This window comes from Gallinula chloropus (assembly GCF_964237585.1).
Source record: "Gallinula chloropus genome assembly, chromosome: 3".
Lineage (NCBI taxonomy): Eukaryota > Metazoa > Chordata > Aves > Gruiformes > Rallidae > Gallinula > Gallinula chloropus.
The window spans coordinates 68867018-68887471 of NC_140087.1; positions in this window are offsets into that span (position 1 = coordinate 68867018).

A 20454-nucleotide genomic window follows, 5' to 3' on the forward strand; every position below is an offset into this window, starting at 1 on the left:
GCTGTTTTAGTTTTGGTCACTGTCTTGAAACTGTTGCAACAGCAAAATGTCTTGGTGTCTCTCTCTTCTCCATCTGATTAGAATGAGAGGTCAGGTTCTTCCCTGTGCTGAACCACCATCCAAAGCATTGAAATAGGGGTCTTAAGAGATCTGGTGAGGCTTTCTGGGTTGTTCAGCCAGATTGATACCATCTGGAAGTCTGGCTGGGGAGAGGATTTGAAATCTGGACCCCGATACTGGCTTTTTAGTCTTTCATTTTTCTAAGTAGCTTTTCAGTGGGAGTAAATGACTCTAATTGTATTGAAGGAGCTTGACTAATTCACACCAGCTGAGGGACTGGCCCTTGAGGTCTGGGTTGGCCTGTTCTTTCTGTGCCATTTAAAAAAAAAAAAGAAAAATCCAACTTTTTTTGATAGTAGTATAGCAATGGAAGTTCTTGACTGCTTTGCATTCAGTTTGAGATACAGCACCACCTTCTAGGAAAAGTGTGTATTTCCATGGTGGCTCTAGTCAAAAAGACGCTTCCGCTTATGGAAAGGGGCACTGTTTGACCTCTTCCCCCTTTATGCAGGAAAAAGGTGATGAGGTGGTGGGTTAAAGCTCTGGCAGCACATGTCTGGTGGTCCTTAGTAGCAGCAGAATGAGTAGAATGCAGAATATAGTCTCTCTTCTCACCTTCTGTGGTGGTTTTAAGATGCTGTGTTGTGTTCTGCACCAATTTGACTGCACAGTCTCTCTTTAGTGGGCATAAAAGGCCAAGATGGGTTGCTGAGATTGGGAAGCACCCCTGCCTCTCCAATATCCTAGCATGGTATGGGCACAATCTATGTGTTTCATAGGTTCACCTTATATGGGCTTCTCTGTTCCAAGGTGCAGTGAAGTCCTGGGCTTCTGAGCCTGTAGTAGCCTCAAGTTTTCTGTCATTCAATTGAACGAAGCATAGAAATCCTTAGATTCCTCTTCATGTAGCTGAATGTACAGTGCATCCTGTTTTAAGGCAACCAAAGGGAAGAATACTGCAGTTCAGGTGTTAACACTGAGCTGTGTATTTACTTTGGTCCTTTTTTTAATTGTGCTTTAGCTGCAGAGCCCTTTAAAGGGGGATGGGGACAGGAATTTTGTGCTTGTCACTCTCTCAGTATTAAATGACCTTGCTGTGAAAGAAGGAGCTAGTTCTAAGTAGCAGCTCTGAAGCTTTATTGTTGAAGTCCTATCCTGTTTGTCCTTAAGGCCAAAGGAATGAAAAATAACAATATACACAAATAGGGAAGAAAGAGAGGAGAAAAGGAAAAGGGCGAAAGATCAGGAAATGCAGCCTGTAATGCTTACAGCACACTTGCTGGAAAATCAGTTTGCAATATTTTTGCTTGTTGTGGGCTTTAAAGGAATCGGAGCAGATGCTCAGCACATGTAATTCTTGCTCTATTGTACCAACCCATACCTGGCCTGACGTTTGCCTCTGATCAAAGACTTTCAAGACAGGACTCTCCCATGTCTGAGCGAGCCTTACCTTTATTAGGAGGTTAAGAAAAGAGAAAATGGAAGACAGAAGACACAGATCTAGAGTGACTATTAATAGGAACTGAGATTTACATCTCAGGTGTTGCTGAGGGATTCAGCTGAATCTGGTAAACCCTATATGCTTATCTGGAGCAGAGCTGCACTGATAGGCATACTAGTAGTTTTCCTCCTCTCAGGTGGCTGGATTGGTATGTCTTTTAATATCTGCAGGCAGTGTAATGAGGAACGGCTGAGGACCAGCAGCAGAGATGGTTGGGATACTCTGCAAAATTACTTGCCATCCACTGAAGCCTTTGAGTTGTAAAGGGCCTCTTAGCAAAGTCATCTGAAAACCTTGTTTCAGCAGAACTAGTTATCACAAGTAAATATCTGTTCATCCTAGGGGTGTGTGTGTTTGTGACTATCTTTGTGCCAGCTTGTGCTGAGACTATGCTCTTATCTGGTGGTGAAGGTGAGGCTCTCCTCTGTGCTTCCCATCACTGCCATTTGTATCTGTCGGCTACTTGCTCATGAACAGGCAATCTCCCCCTTGTGAACACCGCCTTGAAGTGGCTAAGATGGTCCTCTGACTTTGCACATTTCTCAACAACTGTGTCGTTTCCTCCCTTCGAAGCCCATCAAGTTGTCATTACTTACTTGAGTTTATTTTCACAAGCCATTTTTACATAGGATGTATATGTGCTGAGGTGTTTGCCTGCTGCCTTTCACCTGCTTAGGACAAGGCAAGACGTCATTGTGAACTTCAGTACAGTGGTTCCTGTACATAAATATTTTATAAAGCTCGTAAAGGTCCTTTGGGGTTAAGAATGGCTTGTCCTGTCAACTCAAAATGTTACCTAATACCAATAAATGCTAATAAAGACCTTGTAGCTGGCATCGTATACCAAAGCACTATGCATTCATTAGGAATCACCTATGCAACTGCAAGGCCAGCCAAAATAATCTCCTAATCAGTTATAAAAAGTCTACCGTACTTGTCAGGACCTCAGCATGGGGCAATAGCATTGAGAGTTGTGGTTTCTGGCTGAGGCACTGAATCTAATGCACATAGAGACAAGTCAGAGTAAGAAGGTCCTCACTGGGACCCAGTCTTTCCAAGGTTTGGAGTAAGAGAGGACAGATTTGGATTAAGAACAGTAAGTCTTCAGATAGTGGTTGATTTGGGTTTATCATCATTATAAAGAGAAGAGTGTATGTCGGAGGTCTACTGATCGTGGGGACACATCTGTGAGTTTTCCAAAATACCTGTCTCCTCCAGTTATGTCAGAAGTCTACCCGCATGTCACTTATGTGTGTTCAATGGCAAATGTGACTTGGCATGCATGAGGGATGTCTCAGGGTGGTATGTGTTTTTTCAAAGGTCTTCATATCATGCATGAGGTCTTCCCACGTGAGGAAAATCCTGACCTTGTCTGTTGAAGTTACTTTATGGCTCCTGGCTGGTAGTACAAAGCTTTCACAAAGAGGAACAAGCCACTCTATCTTATGTGTTCCACCTAAGTTAATATTAAAACTGTATTTGATGTGTCCAGTTATATAGGACTTTAAAGACGTCTTTGGCCTACCATCATTCATGAGTAACTATGTCATCTTTCTGTGTGCTGAAATGGAAAAAGAGTTGAAGTCTCTCCAAAGAATATATTTTTGACCAGAGCTGGAAAACTTAAATGGTGACTTTTCAGGCAGCTTTTACAGGAAATATCAGAATACAGATCCTGAAGTACATTCTATAATCAAAAGGGAGCATACATTTTTTTCTAAACACTTAATTACTGAGCTTGCTATGATGATTAATTAATTGAGAAATCTCTTTTCTGAGGCTGTTCATTCTTAGAGTGATAGATGGTTTCAGGGGTCAAATCTGTACTGCATGGCTATATTTGCTCCCAAAGGGAGCACAAAAATCCATGCAATGTGGTGGGACTGCTAGTGAATGCTGCAGAGAGCTTGCCAGGGACCAGAGAACAGTGGCTTGTGCTTTAGTGCCTCCAAAGCAATACTCCACAGGGCCAGCAGAAGCCTTGACCTTTAGAACATGGGATGCCCATGTTTGGATTCTGACCCAGAAGATCTGTCTTGCAGCCATTTTCCACTGTTTTTTTTTTTTTGTTTTGTTTTGTTTATTTTTTTTTAAAACCCCTCTGGTTCCTCACATCCATGCTTGAGAGCTCTTGGGTAGGTAGGATTTGTCTACCTGACTTCAGCTTTCTGCCTAATGCCCTGATGGCAAAGGTGCCATCAGATGCATGCTGGTGTTTCAGGTGCAAGCCAGTCATATTAAGGGTGGTTTGGTTGAATATGCCACATGGCAAAAATGGTTGCACCCATCTGCTGCCAGCTTTCATGCTGGCTTTGGCCAACAGCACAGCTCGGCTAAGTCTTGGAGAGACATGGGAGATTGACTCACGTGTTAAACTGTGAGGTTCTGAAACTAAGTGTTTGGGCAGGTGAATTCTGTCAGTTTGGCATTTTTAAGCTGTAGACATGCCTGCCTGGCAGCTGAGGCTGCCTGAATATTCAAGTTGTATCTGCTTTAGCTTTACTCTTTTATAAATATTCAATCATTGTGCTTTTTTCCTTGGGCCAACAAGCAGAGAAGTCTAAAACTGAGTTTTAAAAAATATCTTCAGGAGAACAGTGCAATATTTATGGTATAGGCATTCCCACAAAGTAGAATTGGTTGAAGTATGCTTACCCTCTGGCTTATGAGACTGAGGTCAAACGTGACATGTTTCCAGATGACAGATTGTCAAGGTTGCTTTGCCAAACCACATTACCAAAATTCTAGTTTTGTGCATCAGCACTGTAGTGTTTTGGGTTGCTGTTTGTAAGTGTCGGGATGAAACCTGCTGCATCTGCCTTTTTGCATGGCGAGTGTAGCACAGCATGTGCTCAGTGTGACTGGATGCTGGCTTTTGTGCAGCTCTTCGTGTTGTGTCCTAATTTTCTTCAGTACTTAAACTTTCTTAGAGAGAGCAGCTTGAGATATTTGTGTAGGTGTCTGTGAGTGACTGGCAGGAAAGGCACTTTGATCCTGCTTCTGTATTTATTGAGGCATGGGTGGGCACACTGCTCCAAAAGCCAACGGTTAAGTTGCAGATGCTGTGAATGCTTAAGATGCTCAGGTTTGGGCACATATACAATGTTTGACTATACATAGTTGTATTGAGCAAGTTGTTCTGCACTTAAAATACAGGCAGAAATACTTTCCACTTAGTAGATTCTGCAATGTGCTGTGGAAGTGGTGGCAGGTCCCTAACTGGTCAGTGTGAAATGAGGAGACATGACTGGAGTAGAAGAGGCTTTTCTGGTAATTTGCCATAGGTTTTTTCACTGTATGCACATGGTGAGGTCTCACTCCCACCATACTAGTGATGCATGTGTGTTTTGGTTAACTCTGTAATCACAGAATCATAGAATGGCATGGGTTGGAAAGGACCCCAAGAATCACAGAGTTCCAACCCTCCTGCCACAGGCAGAGCTGCCAGCCTCCAAGCCTGGATCTATACAAGGTTGCCCAGGGCTCCATCCTACCTGGCCTTGAACACTTCCGGGGATGGGACATCCACCACCTCTCTGGGCAGCTTGTTCCAGCTCCTTACCACTCTCTCTGTAAAAAAACTTCCCCCTAATATCTAATCTAAACCTTCCTTCCTTTAGTTTTAATCCATTCCCCCTTGTCCTGCCATTGTCTACCCTCTTAAAAATGATGGTGCATGAGTTCATGGCCACTGAGTTATGGTTTTCCGTGTTCTGTTAGCACTTCACTTCCAATAAGCAAAAGGCTTCAAGTTCAACCAGGTATCTTAGTACCACAGAACTTCTTGATTTAATTGAAATCACTTTGCACAACCATCCAGAGTAAATACCCTAGACAACAGAACACGGTTGGTAATATGGAACATGTGATTTATCTTATTTTTTTAACAAACTGATCTGGGAAAATGTTTCCACACTGACAAAAACAGAACAAATGTAGGTCAGTGTCTGAAGGAGATGAAAGACGCCAAGTGTAATGAGAGCCTATTGTTTCATGCTGACATATGCAGGAAGCTTGTGGAGAATGAACATCAAACTAAAATGTGAGGGGAGAAAAAAGAATAGAAGGCATGAAAATCATCATACTCAAGAAAACAAAGAGATCAGAAAGTTAAGGGGCATGCTAAGAAATCTGCACTAGGAGGCTAAATAAATGAGTTTCACATTTCCCCTTCTTCCTTCTCTTCAGTTCCGGGTTTCTCTCTCCCATTTGTCTACTAGGTAGCAGACTCTTCTTCCTTCCAGGAATACTTTGATTTTTAGGTTTTTTTTTTTCCCCTTCTTATCCTACAGATGCCAGGCCCTAGAGAGATCCAGATGGCAAGCAGACCAGCAGAAAATGGCTCTTCACTATTTCACTTCTCATCTTCCTCTCAAGTTAAAGACATGAAAGATCTATTGAAAAGAACAGACAAGTCTTATTTACTTTTTAATAAGTAAATTTAGTTTACTTAAACAGAAGTTAATCCACTGTTCAAACAGCTGGAATAAATATGAAGAAGCAATTTTGAGTCTAATTCTTTACTTGCGTTCACCAGTCTTACACTAAAGTATTTTCTCAGGCTTCAGAGGCATTTTCCTGACTATGGCAATGGACATGAAAAATTGGACCTTTGTCCTAATTATTTCTGCCACTCATTGTCATCTGGAAACATCTTCCATGGCTCTGGACTGTGGTGCCTTCCTTAAAATTTCAGATCAGTTCCAGGCAACTTAAATCTGGTCTTGGCTCTGTAGAAAAGAAGTGATAACTTAAACAACTGCTGCACTAGAATAAAACTGCTGTGAGATGGGGGAGTTGTCCTGGACCTTTACAGATGAGGCACTGGTGCATTATTTCCTACCAACTATTTCCATTTCGTATAGCTTTTTCTACCTCCGGTAATAGAAAAATCTCTTGGTGGGAAAACTGTCTGCCTAAATGCTATGATACCCTGCTGACTTTAGTTTTGTTGTCCTGGGGCTGACCCAAGAGGGACTGACTGCCCTGGTGACTGTGCTAGTGTTCCCAGGATTGTCCTTTCCCATACACTTCCTTAAACAAGCAGGATACCAAATTTCCACTCCGTCAGTGTAACAGAGGGCTTCTATGACAGCCTGATGGATGCTCTGGGTCTGTTCCTTGTGAGCTTTGAATTCATAGCACCATGAAATACATCGTCTGATGAGAGGTGTTACCAGGCCATTGCTACTCCTTAAAAGTTCAATAGTTTCTGACAGTAAGATTGTGAGCCCTGGCAAAGAACAAAAAATCTCCTACCTGTCATCCTAACAACATATAAAAATGAAGCCCAGATTTTTGGGTTATTTTAGGGCACAAGGTGGTGATGACTGTTTCAATGCACTTAGTGATACATTTAAATTGGTGATTTATGCAGCCTGACATTGACTTTAATTTAGCTCATATTACAAGTAAAGTAATTCAGTCCTTAATGAAGTGTACTCCATATGACATATTGAACATGGGATCTGACAATTGGTGGTTGCAAACCAGTCTAGGGTACATTTTCTGTTGTCATTGGAAGTGGGCTGTCAGTTCATAAACTTAAACTGAGGCATGCTGACCTATCACTCTCTCAGAAGTATGGTGCTGAAGACTGAGACCTGCGTTAAAATAAACTTTTCCCATCCCTTGAAATGAAAAGGAGGGGAAAAAAACCTTACATGTGAGCTGTGAGAACATTATAACGTGCATGTGTATGTACGTGCGCTTGGTTTTGGGCTGTGTGAGGGTGTAGAAAAAGGGTTCTTGAAAGGATTCGCTTCCTGACCTATGCAAACCTTTGGGTTGTGTAGTGCTAAAGAATTTAATATACATGATCCTGAACAAATGTGTCTAGGTCTGAAGAAGCATGAATTATGCTTACATCAGCTTTTAGAGGCATTCACAGTAAGGCTGTAGGGTAAGTGATGGGAAGGACAGTCTGGCTGGATTTGGGAGTGGTTTGGGGGGGGAGCTTGACGTGCCTACATTTCAAAGGAATTAACAGAGCAGCTCTGAACTGTAAATATGCAAATCTTTTCACCATTCGTGTTAATAGATTTGTCCCTGTTTGCATACAGAGAAAGGAGAATTTTGAGTGATTCCAGGCTGCAGCATTTAAGAATGAGAAAGTCTGCTGCAGCCTGTGTTAAGTCACAGTTGTGTTGCTTCTCAGTGCAAAAAGTTGACTTAAAGTAGCATGGCAAGGGTTTTTTTTTTGTGTGCAAGGCTGGTTTGGACATCTACATCATCTGTTTCTTTCCTTCATTTTACAAAACTGTACAAGGATCCTTTTAGTATTTGAATATGGGACTTAGTGAAAAGGAATGGAAGCAAGTAGAGGGACATTGGCTTCTGGGCCAGTTTGAAAATTAAATATTTTCCCTTTAAAAAAAAAAAAAAAAAACCCAAAAAATCTGTCCTTTCCCCCCCTTTTATGTCCAAGAGTCTTTTCTGGGAAGAGGAAGACAAATGAAAGGACAGGAATAAAAAGTGGTGAGGGAGAACTTGTAGAACATACATGCTTTCAACTGACAAGGGAGGAGTGTGGGAAAGATGTCAGTTGGGGTTAAAATAGCACTGTGATTGGACAGCCTAGGTTTTAACTGTCTAACATGTAATTATCCCAAACTCCCCCACCAGCTTGAACTCAAGATGCTTCTCCAAGTAATCTGCCCTCCTTGCCAAAACTACCTTGATTTTATTTGTATTTTACCTGCCTGGTTTACAAACTAAATAGTTTGCAGTGTAAGGTATTTTAGGTCAGGGAAAGATGGGATTGCAGGCATGGCATCAGGAGGGGGCTTGCTTTAAACAGAGGGAGAGCGGAGGAATAAAACCAGCTTTTCATGGTGAGTACCTGGTGCTGGTAGTCCAAGTGCTGAACTGCAGGTCCAAGCTCACCTGGTGCCCTGGGACAGGGGGTTCAGGTTTAGGACCATGGATGCTTTTCACAAGAAACAAAGGTGAATTTATTTAAAACTGAGAGGTCAGTGTTCATTTTTGTGCTTAGTCCAAGTTACCCTTGATTTTTATATTTTTGGGCGATGCTTCATGGCTAGAAAGGAAATAGGAATGCCACTAGATAAAATGAGCAACAATTATCAGCTTGAAAATATTCAAGGAAAAAATGAATAGTGAAAATATCAGAAAAACACAGCAAAGGATCCTCAGCTTTCAGGGATATATAAATGCTTGCTGAATATCCATTTGATCTTTCACCTTAGGATGTACTTAATGCAGTATATCTGAAATCTTGCTAGTTTTTTCATAACTCTCAGAAACCCAGCCCTGAGAGTATGACATTTTATTCTAAAATTGGACATGACTTGGACTTAGTTTTCCTTTCAAATGCACAAAATGCAGTATTGTATGTTGGTACTAAAATGGAGAATAGTCTAATCACTAATAATTGAAGTAGTTGTACACTTCTAATCAAATAGCTGATTGATCAAGGGAGAGATGTTTGACTTTTTGGTGGAGGACATTGTAATTAAGTAGAAACAAAATACTTCACACACAAAATAAAACAATCCCAAGAACAGACTGCATAATCAGAGGTTACAGCTCGCCTGATGTGATACAGTTTCATATTTGATTTATTATGTTTTAGCATGGGAGCTTCAAAAGTGTCTAAGAGTTTGATAGGCAAACCCCAATGAGATTCTCCTGGCTCCTTTGAAAATGACAGGAATTTTCTATTTACAGCATCACTAGTGATCAATGGAATTTTTGGGACAGTTCAAGAAATATTAAACAGGCTGAGTTTGCTCTTTATGAATTAGCCTGGTGTTTATTCAGCAGCTCATTTTTCATCGAAGCACAGTATTAAAATTTCACTTGTTTGTTATAGGGTTGTCAGAATGAAATCTATTTCCAAAAATATACATTTCCATCTTGTACAAATTTTTTTCCCTGCTGTAGCTAAGGTTATGTCAACACTCCCAATGTAAACCCCCTCATTTCAAAGATTAGTAATGCTGGCATCATCAGTCCATGCTTGAGCATGGCAAAACCATAAAATAACCTCTCTAGGAGCACATCTTGGAACAATTGTTTTCAATGCCTTTGCCTCTTTTGTTAAGCATCCTTCTGTACAGAATACCGTTGTGTTCAGTCTCTGTTGCAGAGTTAGTTAAAAGAAGAAAAGTGTGTAGGCCTTCATATTGTCATTGTACTGGTAACGCATTTGCATCTTAAAAGTTCAAGCAGGCTGCCCTGCTAAGATTTAAGAATCAGGCCCTGCACAAGCTGAGTAACTTTTTCCATAGCATTGTTTACCACGCATAACCATAGTAACATCACAAGGTTCCATGCCAGGGCTCTTGGCTCTTAGTCTTCTCACTTGTTGCCATCTTTTGGGTCCTCCTATAATATATACATTTAAAACAAGTATTCAGCTGTATATTTGCTTAATCTGGAAACGTTTTGGCATCTTCCATGGAAAAGTTAAGGCCAAACCCTGGATGAAGCTTAGGAATGCCAGCACGGTGCTGCAGAGATCATCGTTCAGGCTTCCTTCTCTGTCTGCCTGGTTTCCCATCATTGGATCAGGCTGAGCTGGAACAAGATGAAGATTGGCATTAACTGTACTGGGTAAGTGCCTGAGAAAGCTCTCAAAGCATTGCAGAGCTGCTGCAGGGATCATCTTCACAATGCACTGTTTATGTGTTCACATGTTTTTTGTAATCTGGAGAGCTCAAGACTGGGCTATCCAGCATGCCCTGAGGTTGCCTCCTGTTAAAGGTGACAAAATTGGTTCATCATACTGCTTGGTTTGATTTACATGCAAGATCGCATCTTACTTTCCACATTCGACAATAAAGCATCATCCTTCCCTTTCTGACAACGATAACTTGTCCTATGGTCTGAAGGAGGTCATCTATAGGCAGAGAAAAGCCTGGTGCTCCTGTGTTCTGCATGCAGCCAACTGGATTTTTCACGAAAATGGATTAAAAGAGGCTGGGAAGGTGGAAATAAATATGGCATGGTGACAAATAGGTCAAAGATTTCTAATGCTTCTGTTGCCCTACTTAGCAATAAGCAGGTGTGATACTATTAGCACAAGAGTTAGTGTAAGGAATACAAGATACTGATACAGACCTTGACAGATATTGGAGCCACCACAGCAAACTTGTGGACCTCATAACCAGGTTCAGTTATGGTATTAATGACTATGATACTGGGTCTTACCCCCTGGAGCCCTCAGCTGCCAGGCAATGGTAAAAGTATAAAGTAAGAGACTGGGTTGGTTAAAGACTGCTTCAAATTGGTTTTGAAGGAAGAACCAGCTGATAATAGTGTGGCCTCTGGTGCCGTCAAGTCTTGGAGAGGAGGTTCAGCAAAAATAAAACTTTGAATCAAAGGATGGTTGAGACCGCCAGGCAGTTGTGGTCTTGGATACATCTGATCAGCAATACTTAGAAAATTAGGGAAACTGCAGGTGAGGCCTCTGAAATGCATCTGAAATGTCATCGTGAGAGCTGAGGAACAGGGATGGGTATTTCAAGGTGAAATGGAAACGTGTAGTTATGTAATTGTATAAAGCTAGTGCTATAGGGAAACAAACCCTGGCTGAATACCTGGAGGCCCAGCAGAAAAAAAAAAACAACAAACAAATCAGGAGCTGGCAATTCTGGACATGATGATTTGGTGTGGGGCCTTTGGTCTACATGAAATTCCCTTTTAGATGGCTTGTCTCTCTAATCTGAGGAAAGACAGAGAGGGCAGAAGCAACCACCTCTAATAAGATTTGCCACCAAGGAGCCAAGCAGGGTCAGACTTTGTGGTGATGTGGACCTGTCTCTATAGGCACCAGACTGACCCTGTCAGCTCATACAAATGGGCTTCTGAATGCCAGCTTGAAAACCAGTCTGGTTTTCAAATGTTCCTGTTTGCTCTCCTTTCTTTCATTATTACTGTTTTAAGTCGAGGATGCTGTTTCTAGATGTTCTTGGCTGATGCACACCCAGTGTTTTGAACACTGTGTCTGGAGTCTCTGATTTTTGCATGACAACAGGATTACATTTATACAATTAATTAACGTTTGCTTGACCACTTTTATCCAATTTCTTTCTCCAGCACATAAAAGAGAACCTGACATAAATTCCTCTTTCAAAACAATTGACTTAGCAACTGCTGACCTTCTGTTCTGTCATTCTGAGGATTGATTGGATATTGTTGAATTGTTTCATTCTGCAGTAATTAAACATAAAATTAATTATGCTAGTAACCTATTATTTCTTTGAACCAAGGACTAAGTCATTTGTTTTTGCTTGGTTACTCTGCGGGTTCTAACATCAGACAGCAAAACCTTGCTGTTACAAACAAACTAAACAGTATAAAGGGAGCAATTTAATAACCAAAATATAATATAAAGACTTCTAATTTCCGTATGGCTGGCCTATTGCATTAGGTTAATATAATTTGATCTATAAATCTTTTAAACCTTATGATTTTGTAATTTAAACATTTCCTGGATGGCTAATCACGCAGGGAAAGAATAATAATAATAATAAACCCCCCCAACCTAAAACAAAACATGAGCCAAAAATATACCTTAAAAGTAGATTAAAAAGATTAGATAGGAGGAGCGCTTGTTGGAGGCTCAGTGAGCCCTAGTATGGCTGAATATTTCTGGAGCTTGCTGCTTATACAAGTCTGTCTGCATCCAGTCTGGTGCTGATGCAGAATTTCCTTTGTTATGATGAAAGTGTTGTTAGATATGTTTACATTGCTAGTATTTGGTGTAGAAAGGAACATCAGAATGACAAGTTGCTATTATCAGAATGTATGTGCTCATGGACACCAAAATAGTATTTTGTGGTTTTCATTAACATGGGCCATATTAATTTAATTAACATGATTGAAAGTTATATCGTATCACGAGGCAGATACCAAGCCCTGACTTATTACTCACCCATGGGCTATAAAATGCTACGGCTGACAAAAGGGGTGCATGTTTGTGTGTTCCTGGTTACAAGTTCAACTATGTGCTTTGCCCTGAAGCTGGTGGGGATGGTGTGATGATAACAGTGTGAAAGTAAGAATGGGGGAAGGGAAATAGAAACAGGCAACCAGCCGCCCTCCACCAGAAGGTGGGCTTCTTCCAGGGCCAGGTTCAGAGGTCCCTGTGGGTGGTCGCTGTCCTCTTTTAGGCTCACTGGCCTCTTATTGGGACTCTGCCTCTAGCAACAGCATTACCTGGGAGTTTTTGCACTCTGAGTTGGAGCACTGCAAACAGAAATCACCTTTGTTTGTGGCCACTGGTGTGATTCCTGGAGGTGGCTTTGAAGGTTGATGCTTTATATCCCTGACTCCAGTTGCCACCACTGTGGCCAGCATGGAGGGGGAAGGACACCTGGGGAAATGCTTCTGTGCTTTTGTCTCCCTTCTGTTTTTAGAGCTGACTGTGATGGAGCTCTTGTAACATCTCCAGGTTGCTCTGTGTACGTATCTCTCTTTCCTTTTCCACCTTGGAGTGATCTTTGCTGGTAGCCATCTTCTCATGACACTCAAATCTCTCTGGTGTAAAGTTAACTCTTCTGTTGTGACAAGACATATGTCTGAGATGTGGCAATCTTGAGCATAAATGACTTTTTAATTGTATGACTCCACATAGCCCCTTGCTGAAAGATGTCGTGGGCAAGAGAGCGCAATACTTTACACACCAAACACAGATACCGATATATGAGCCCTTTGTTCTCATTCCCCTGCCTTAAGGCAAGTAATACACTCAGGTCAGTGGACACAGAGCCTAATTTGATCTTGCTTACCCCCGTGAAACTCTATTGACTTCAGCGGAGATGCTGCATTCCACTGATATAAATGAGACCTAACTAGTTCTTCAGGCCAGTAGCTATTACTGCTTGGGTTAAGAGCAGCACACGGCAGAGACGGCTGCCTGTTCATCACTGGCTGAAGAATGTCTGCTTTGTGGATAGGTCTTTCAAAGCTCATTTTTTCACAGTGGTGTGGAGGAATTTTGGCTAATGAGTTATGATTTGAGTGTCTTATCATTTCTGCAGGAACGGTCTGATGAAGTCCTGCCATTAGCTCGTAGTTCAAGTGTGCCGTCTCATTGCCTCCAAGAGAAATGTAGAAATCTTTCTGGAGGATTCTGTTCCTGAATAATCTGGCTTTTTTCAAGACTTTGACCTGTATTCACACTGTGAGATCAGTCATCCCCATTCGTACTAAATGGTCTTTGGTCCTCTGAGCTCTGTCATCTCCCATCCATTCCTGTCTCTGAGCTCCCTGTGTGCATGCACCTTGCTCTCTGATTTTTAACCTTAAAGCTTTATCTGCAGCCTAAGAGATTATGTCAGTCTGTAACTTCCCATTTGTGTGTGTTTGGGTTTTTGTGGTTGGTTATTTGGGTTTTTTTGGTTGTGGGTGTTTTTTTTGGTTGTGGGTGGTGGGTTTTTTTGGTTTTGTTTTGTTGGGTTTTTTTTTTGTGTAAAAGGCTGTCCTGGACCCTTTCTGTTTGCATGTGAAGTCATTGTTACAATCTAATTCAAAAAATTAGATTATCAAAGTTTATCCTTGCTGAGAGAGGATTACAGGAAGCTTTTCTAGCATCTTTGGTAGACGTTGGTATCCATATTTTCTCCTCAGAGGCTTTAGGTATGTTTTTAGCTTGCTATCTCCTGTAAGTAGGAAAGCTGGAAGCCCCCTGAGATGGTTTAAGCAGTGTTTTTTGGGATGTGATAGGTGACAGATATATTCCTCAGCTTTTGAATCTCTAGTCTCAAGAGCCATCTCTTATGTCTAGAAAGCCTCTTACATGACCAAGCTTTGCAGTATGGGGATGTGATCCTCTACATGTTCTTTTTTCCAAACACAGTAGCCTGGATAATGGTTTCTTGCTCTATTTGCAGCCTCTGGCCTTGAAGGGTATGACCCTGATGCTCTCTTCTGTTCTAACTCAAGCAGTCAACCAGAAGGGTGTATAGAAATTAGTATTGCATATCCTTGTGCCCACCTGCCCTGCACACTCTGTGCCACACCAGTCTGCTCCAGATGCCCGTAAATTGCTTAGCAATGAGTTATACTTTCCAGCTGACTACTGCTGGCTATAAACCTTGAGTTATTTTTCATGGCCAGACCTTCTGAATCTGCTCTTGGTGTCTTTCTTGATGATGGGGGGGGGGGGGGGGAAGAAAACGTTAGAAGTTTCCTCACAGGGAGTCAATTGCTGCTCTCTATGGAGCCCTTATGGCTTTTAGGATAAAAGTCTTGACTGCTGCTGACCTGGCCCTGATTAGAGGGGCTTCTCTGGATCCTCTGGAGTTCCTCCAGGAAGCAAAGCTTGAACAAAAGTTTCTGCTGAGGTCAGAAATGGAGGAGAACACAGGGCACAAACTAATTTTTGACCAGTATAGATCAAAGTAGGACTAGGTAATAGTGCATACAACTAAATTCATGGACCTCTACAGCTAAACTTCAAAGGAATTGATTGAAATCATCAAGAAGAAAAGGAATAAAGTCTACTAAAGTGAAAACTACTTGTTTTCACTGTCTTCTTGGGTTTTATGTGGTGAACCTCTGTGTCTTTCTCCTTAAGGCACTGGACAATTCTGCACATATCTCATCTCCCACAGAGAGGGTAGACTGGGACAATGTGTGGGGAAAAAACATTGCTGCTCTTCCATAGCCAACCATTTCTGATTACTGTTGGGCAGGCAGACCTTTGATCTTGCAGCCTTGGAGCTGTGTTTTTACCACTGACTAAAGTTTGGTTGGGGCAGATAAAACTGACATTGGCAGTAGGAAAAGAAAATGGGAGGAAAGCAGTTGTAATACTAGGAGGAGTGGTTGAAGAGTGAGTAGTAATTTCTGTAACTTTACTAGTAGAAATTGGGACTTGATTTGTTGTTGTTGATGATTGAATGATAGCAAGAAAATACTAGCCATGATGAGAGTTATGTAAGAGTATCTACAGCTATGCATTGTGGTCAAGCCACCTGGTGTTGAGACTTTTTTTGTTCCACAAGGTTACAACAGCGCAATCTTCTTCAGATCAGGTGTTTTGTGTCCTTGATTTCTAGACCCAGTTTTCTTGGTTGTAGTGATGGGACTGCATGTTGCAGTTAACTAGAAGCTGCTGTCTCCTCTAGTTTGTCCTCTGGACCATGCAGTTGACTTGGCAAAAAGCTGCAACATCCCTCCTCGTGGGTCTCATAATGGAAAAGCTCACCTTATGTTTTACCCCCGATGTGTATGGAGGCCAAAAACTATGACAGTTTGTTCTCTTATTGCTTTATATTTTGTTTTTCACTTGGAATGAAAGCATAAAGAAGAAAAATTACTTGGAGAAACCTGCTTTGAGAACAAAGCACCTGGGGTTTCCCTCTGATAATAGGCTGTTGCAGAAAAAGTTAGCTCCAAATCAAACATCGATGTCAATGTGGCTCTGCGGTGGACAAAAAGAGACCTCAGTGTTACCATGTGGCGTTGGTGTTTCCAGATTAAGATGGAGGATTAAGGTATTTTACTCAGCAATTTGAGATGCTTTGTTAAGAATGGAGGAGATTTGAGCTGCTTTGTTCTCAAACCACATGTTAGTGAAAAAGCAAACAGGCACTTAATCCTGACAGACAGCAGAACTTGACATCGGTTTGTCCCTGGAGAGGTGACCAGGAGTTGCCTGGCTAAAATGGTTGTTGATTCTTTTTGAGGAGCACAGTGCCAATCCTCAAACGCACACCTCCATACACCATGCCTTACCACTGCGGGTCTCTGGGGGGGCCTTATGCTTCCTAAGGACGGTTAGCATTTAAACACACCCACAAGGTGCCAAAATAGTTACTCAACAGAGCTAAAATATATTCCAACTTAAGGTCATGCCTTCAGTCTTAAATAGGACCATGCCAAAAGAAAAAAAGAAAAGAGATAATTTTCTGTTTGAGACTTTGGCTGGTCTCCTGCAACAACAAAAAATATAGCAGTCGACATATAGACAGCTGAGTATATACATGCTTGTATACTGCCCTCTGACACAGACATTAATGTCTTATATAGATCTTTGAGGTTCTTTTAAACATCTAGTTACATTTTAAGGTCGTGTCCTCAGAGGTCATTGATGTAAGTGTATTTGTAGAAAGAAACAAACAGCTCATTGAATTTGGTTTCCCATTTTAACATACATCAGTTAAATTAAATACGCAATGTTATAATGTCTGGCAACAAACCCATTTTCTGATGTATAAAATTTGACTTTTCCCCTCTGTGTTTATGTCATAACTAATACACAAAGATAAAGTGCATATACTGTACTCTGCATATTTACTGAACTTTGGCAAGTCACTAAGAGCCAGTACTCAAATCAAATTAGAACCACACGATTTATAAAACACCCTTCTGAACTAATCTTATTATATTAAAAAGGAACTCTGGGCTGATACAAAGCCAATCAATAACTCATGCTTCCCACTGTGGAGCAAATATCAACTATCCCTTTCTAATCTTTGTGTTTTGCCACCACCACAAACCTATTGTAATGCACTAGGGCAGCTTTTCGCTTAAATAAACAGTGTAAAGCACCAAGTAAGAATAATTGTAGTGTGTACTTATTTTCTCTGCAGGTGTTGAGTATTGGGGGAGGGGGTGTCTTAGTTTTGTAAAGGGATCTACTCCAGGTAGTATGATTGATCTTCCAATTTGTGTATTCCATTTGCAGCAGGCATTAAATTTTCTTGGCATGATTCTGCACTCACCCAACCAAGCCATGTGCCCCAATTTCAGTGAAAGGATTACTTATATTGGGAGAGCAGGGTTGGCTTTTTCTCAGATGTTTATATTCTGAAACGATCTCCCATCGTCCTTCCAAAACAGCATTTCTTTGGGAATAGTCAATAACCTGCACAAGGCTGATTAAAAAATACTTTTTGCTCTTTGAAGTTACCAGAAAGCAATAGAAAATTACTTAAGTTTTGGGGACTGGGAGGCTCAAAGACACACACGCGCACACACACACACACACCCATCATTAAAATTACATTATTATTAAAATTAAATTGTTAATATGCAACTTCAAGAGTCTTATTGGTATCACTGTTTATTCCTTGTAAACAGCATGGGAAACCTGGCGATTGTGTAGTAGTTTCCAAATAAGAGAACAGCAGTTTACTAATTCCCTTTTAAAGACTAACAGAGAGTTCCCAAACACGGCTTTGGCACAGTGCTTAATTCAGTTGCTCCATGCTTCTATGAAGGTTTATTGACTATATAAGGATCAAATAAGGGGTGAGCTGAAATCAGAAACACAGTATTCATTCATTTAGCTCTGCTATAGTAGAGCAAATTCAGGGTGACTCAAGGGACACAATGTCTTGTAAAACATATGTACTTAATATAAGGGTCATAAAACTTATTAAATTAAAAGCTAGGTTAAAAATAGGAAGAAAATTTATGCTGCTGTCTAAAATAGCAATAATTTCCCTTTGGCCTTTTCCTTTCCAACTAATATGGGTCCTAGTTTTTAGAAAAAATAGTCAACTGGTAAAATCTTCATTCTTCACAAGTGAATGCAAGTCACTCTCTACCAGGTGAATTGTATGACTAATATTACAGCACAATAAATAGAAAGGGGGGCTGCAGCCAGCTGGGAGGATATATTGCATCATTGTTGACCACACATGAAAACCTGTAGGCAGTCGTTTACTGCTTGGAAAGGAACGGTGGATCATTCTTGGCCAACAGCGCACAATGGGAAGCCTTTAAGTCATGAACTGAAGTTGAAATGAACAAAAATTATCTTTTATCATTCTGCAAAGCTGCCCCATTGCTGGTGGGATGCCAGCTAGGACCCTCTTTCCTTGCAACTTAGTCACAGGGGTGTGCAAGAAGACACATCCATACTGTGCTTCTCCCCCCACCCCCCGCCATGTGAATGTTGAAGGGTTACTTGAGCAAGTGCTCCAGGGGCTGTGAGACACCAACAATCCTGTCCTGTCCTTGACAGACGTATCAGCAAAACCTAAGAGCTTGGATGAAGTCAATGTAATTATCCTGCAGTCCTGCAGAATGACAGCAGAATTTAGCTCCTTCGATCAAGGCAACCATTTTCTATTAGAAATGTTGGGGGTGGGGTGGAAATGAAGTGTTGTGACCTAAATCCTCCTCTCTAACCTCTGAGAAATCAAACTGATGCTGGGCTATCCTTGACTTGTGACACTATCCAGACCATTCCTAGCTGAGAGCCCCTATAATGTTTGCTCAATGGCATAAGTTGTTAAGGAAGGATTTGAAAAGCTTGTGTGTGCTGGAATTGAATACTCTTTTTCAGACCCTTCTGGTCCCTGAAACCACATCATCATGGTTTCTGTTGTTTTCAGAATTAAAAAGAAATAAATTCCAGAATGCTGAAATTGTTTACTTTTAGCTACTACTCTTTCTGTCTTGGCCAAGGTGAACTTGTTCCTCCCCCATGTGCATCTGTTTTGTTGTAGTTCCTCATTCCCTCTTGTCTTGCCTTTTGAGTGGGCATTTGTAAAGACAAAGACCACCCTTTTTGGGTGTATTTTGCATCATGGGATAACACAACCAGCCTTGATTCCCATTCCCTGTGCTCTATGAACACTTTTTTTTTTGCATGCTGTTTAAACAGTTCTGCACCCAAATCTGTCACCCGTGACCTCATTAAGTTGCATTTAATCACACAGGGATGCCCATCAGGCCTAACCCCACCATTTCCTGAGGAATTTTCCCCTGATTTACTTAATAGCCTTCAAGCACTAAGCAGGAGACCTCCGGGTGCTGTTCCCTGTGCATGTTGGGTTACTGGCATTTATACTGCGTTTTAAATAAACAGTGTTTTGCAGGCAAGCTTGTTTTGAAAAATAAACTTCTGGGCAGAAGGAGCTAGTTCACATCAGAGCCAGATTGGTAGCAATTTGGCTTTCCCCAGCAGATGGGAAGAGATCAGCCTTTTTTTTTTCTCTTACTTTTTTTTCTTTTTAAATATTTTCCCCTTCCCCAAATAACAGCTAGGATTTCATACCCTGTAGCAAGAAGAAAAGCCTGAAACCAAAGTGCTGGCTTCTCACAGGAGCGCTTTGGGAAGGAGGATATGATAGTATGCCTACAATATGGTCCTGGAGCACCTCAAAGGGTTTTCCGTGCTTACTATGGTCTCTAGCTCCAGGGAGTATGAGTGCGGCGTTGTCTTTTCCTCACCCCTGTCTTCTGCTGGGGATGTTTTTGCCCACCTTCATTCCCATGTTGGCTTTCAGAGCGCTAAAGACACTCATTTTCCTGCCCATCCTGCCAGCTCAGTTGCGTACTCTGCTGCCCATGAAAATGGTTAACTTCTGGGGTGGAATCCATGAAAATGCAGGGGAAGTTTCTGTCCTACATAAATTAACGTAGGGCAATTAATTAATTTCCTAAATGTTTCCTCTTTAAACATGCTCATGTTAATTTCACCAGCTGCATGCTCTGCTACCAAACTTACTGTCTTTTGTGAAAGATCAAATGGAAAACTGGGGATAAAGCACTATGACACAACTGTGGCCTTAAAGTAGGGGAACCTTCCCCTGCCACTTTTTCATTCTTCTTAAATAGCAGCAAACCACTGGGCAGCAGCATTAGGTAGATGAGATGAAACAGCCATGAATTGCCTAGAGTAAAATTAATGTAGGGCAAGAGTCTTCTGCATGGTTAAATATTTTCCCTCCCTAAACTGAGGGTGTTTTTAGAGAGGAGGAGGTAGGAAGGCTAATCTTGGGTGTCTTCTGTTTCTTTCTAGGACTCTGTTTTCTATATGGTAGTTGTAAATCATTGGACACTAGCAGTAACGAGGCCACTTTGACTGCAAGCCCCGTGATGAGCTAACCAAGGATGGACATGAGCAGTGGTTACAGTTTGATGGGGCAGCAGTGGGACAGATAACTTCATCAAGGTCATTGCTG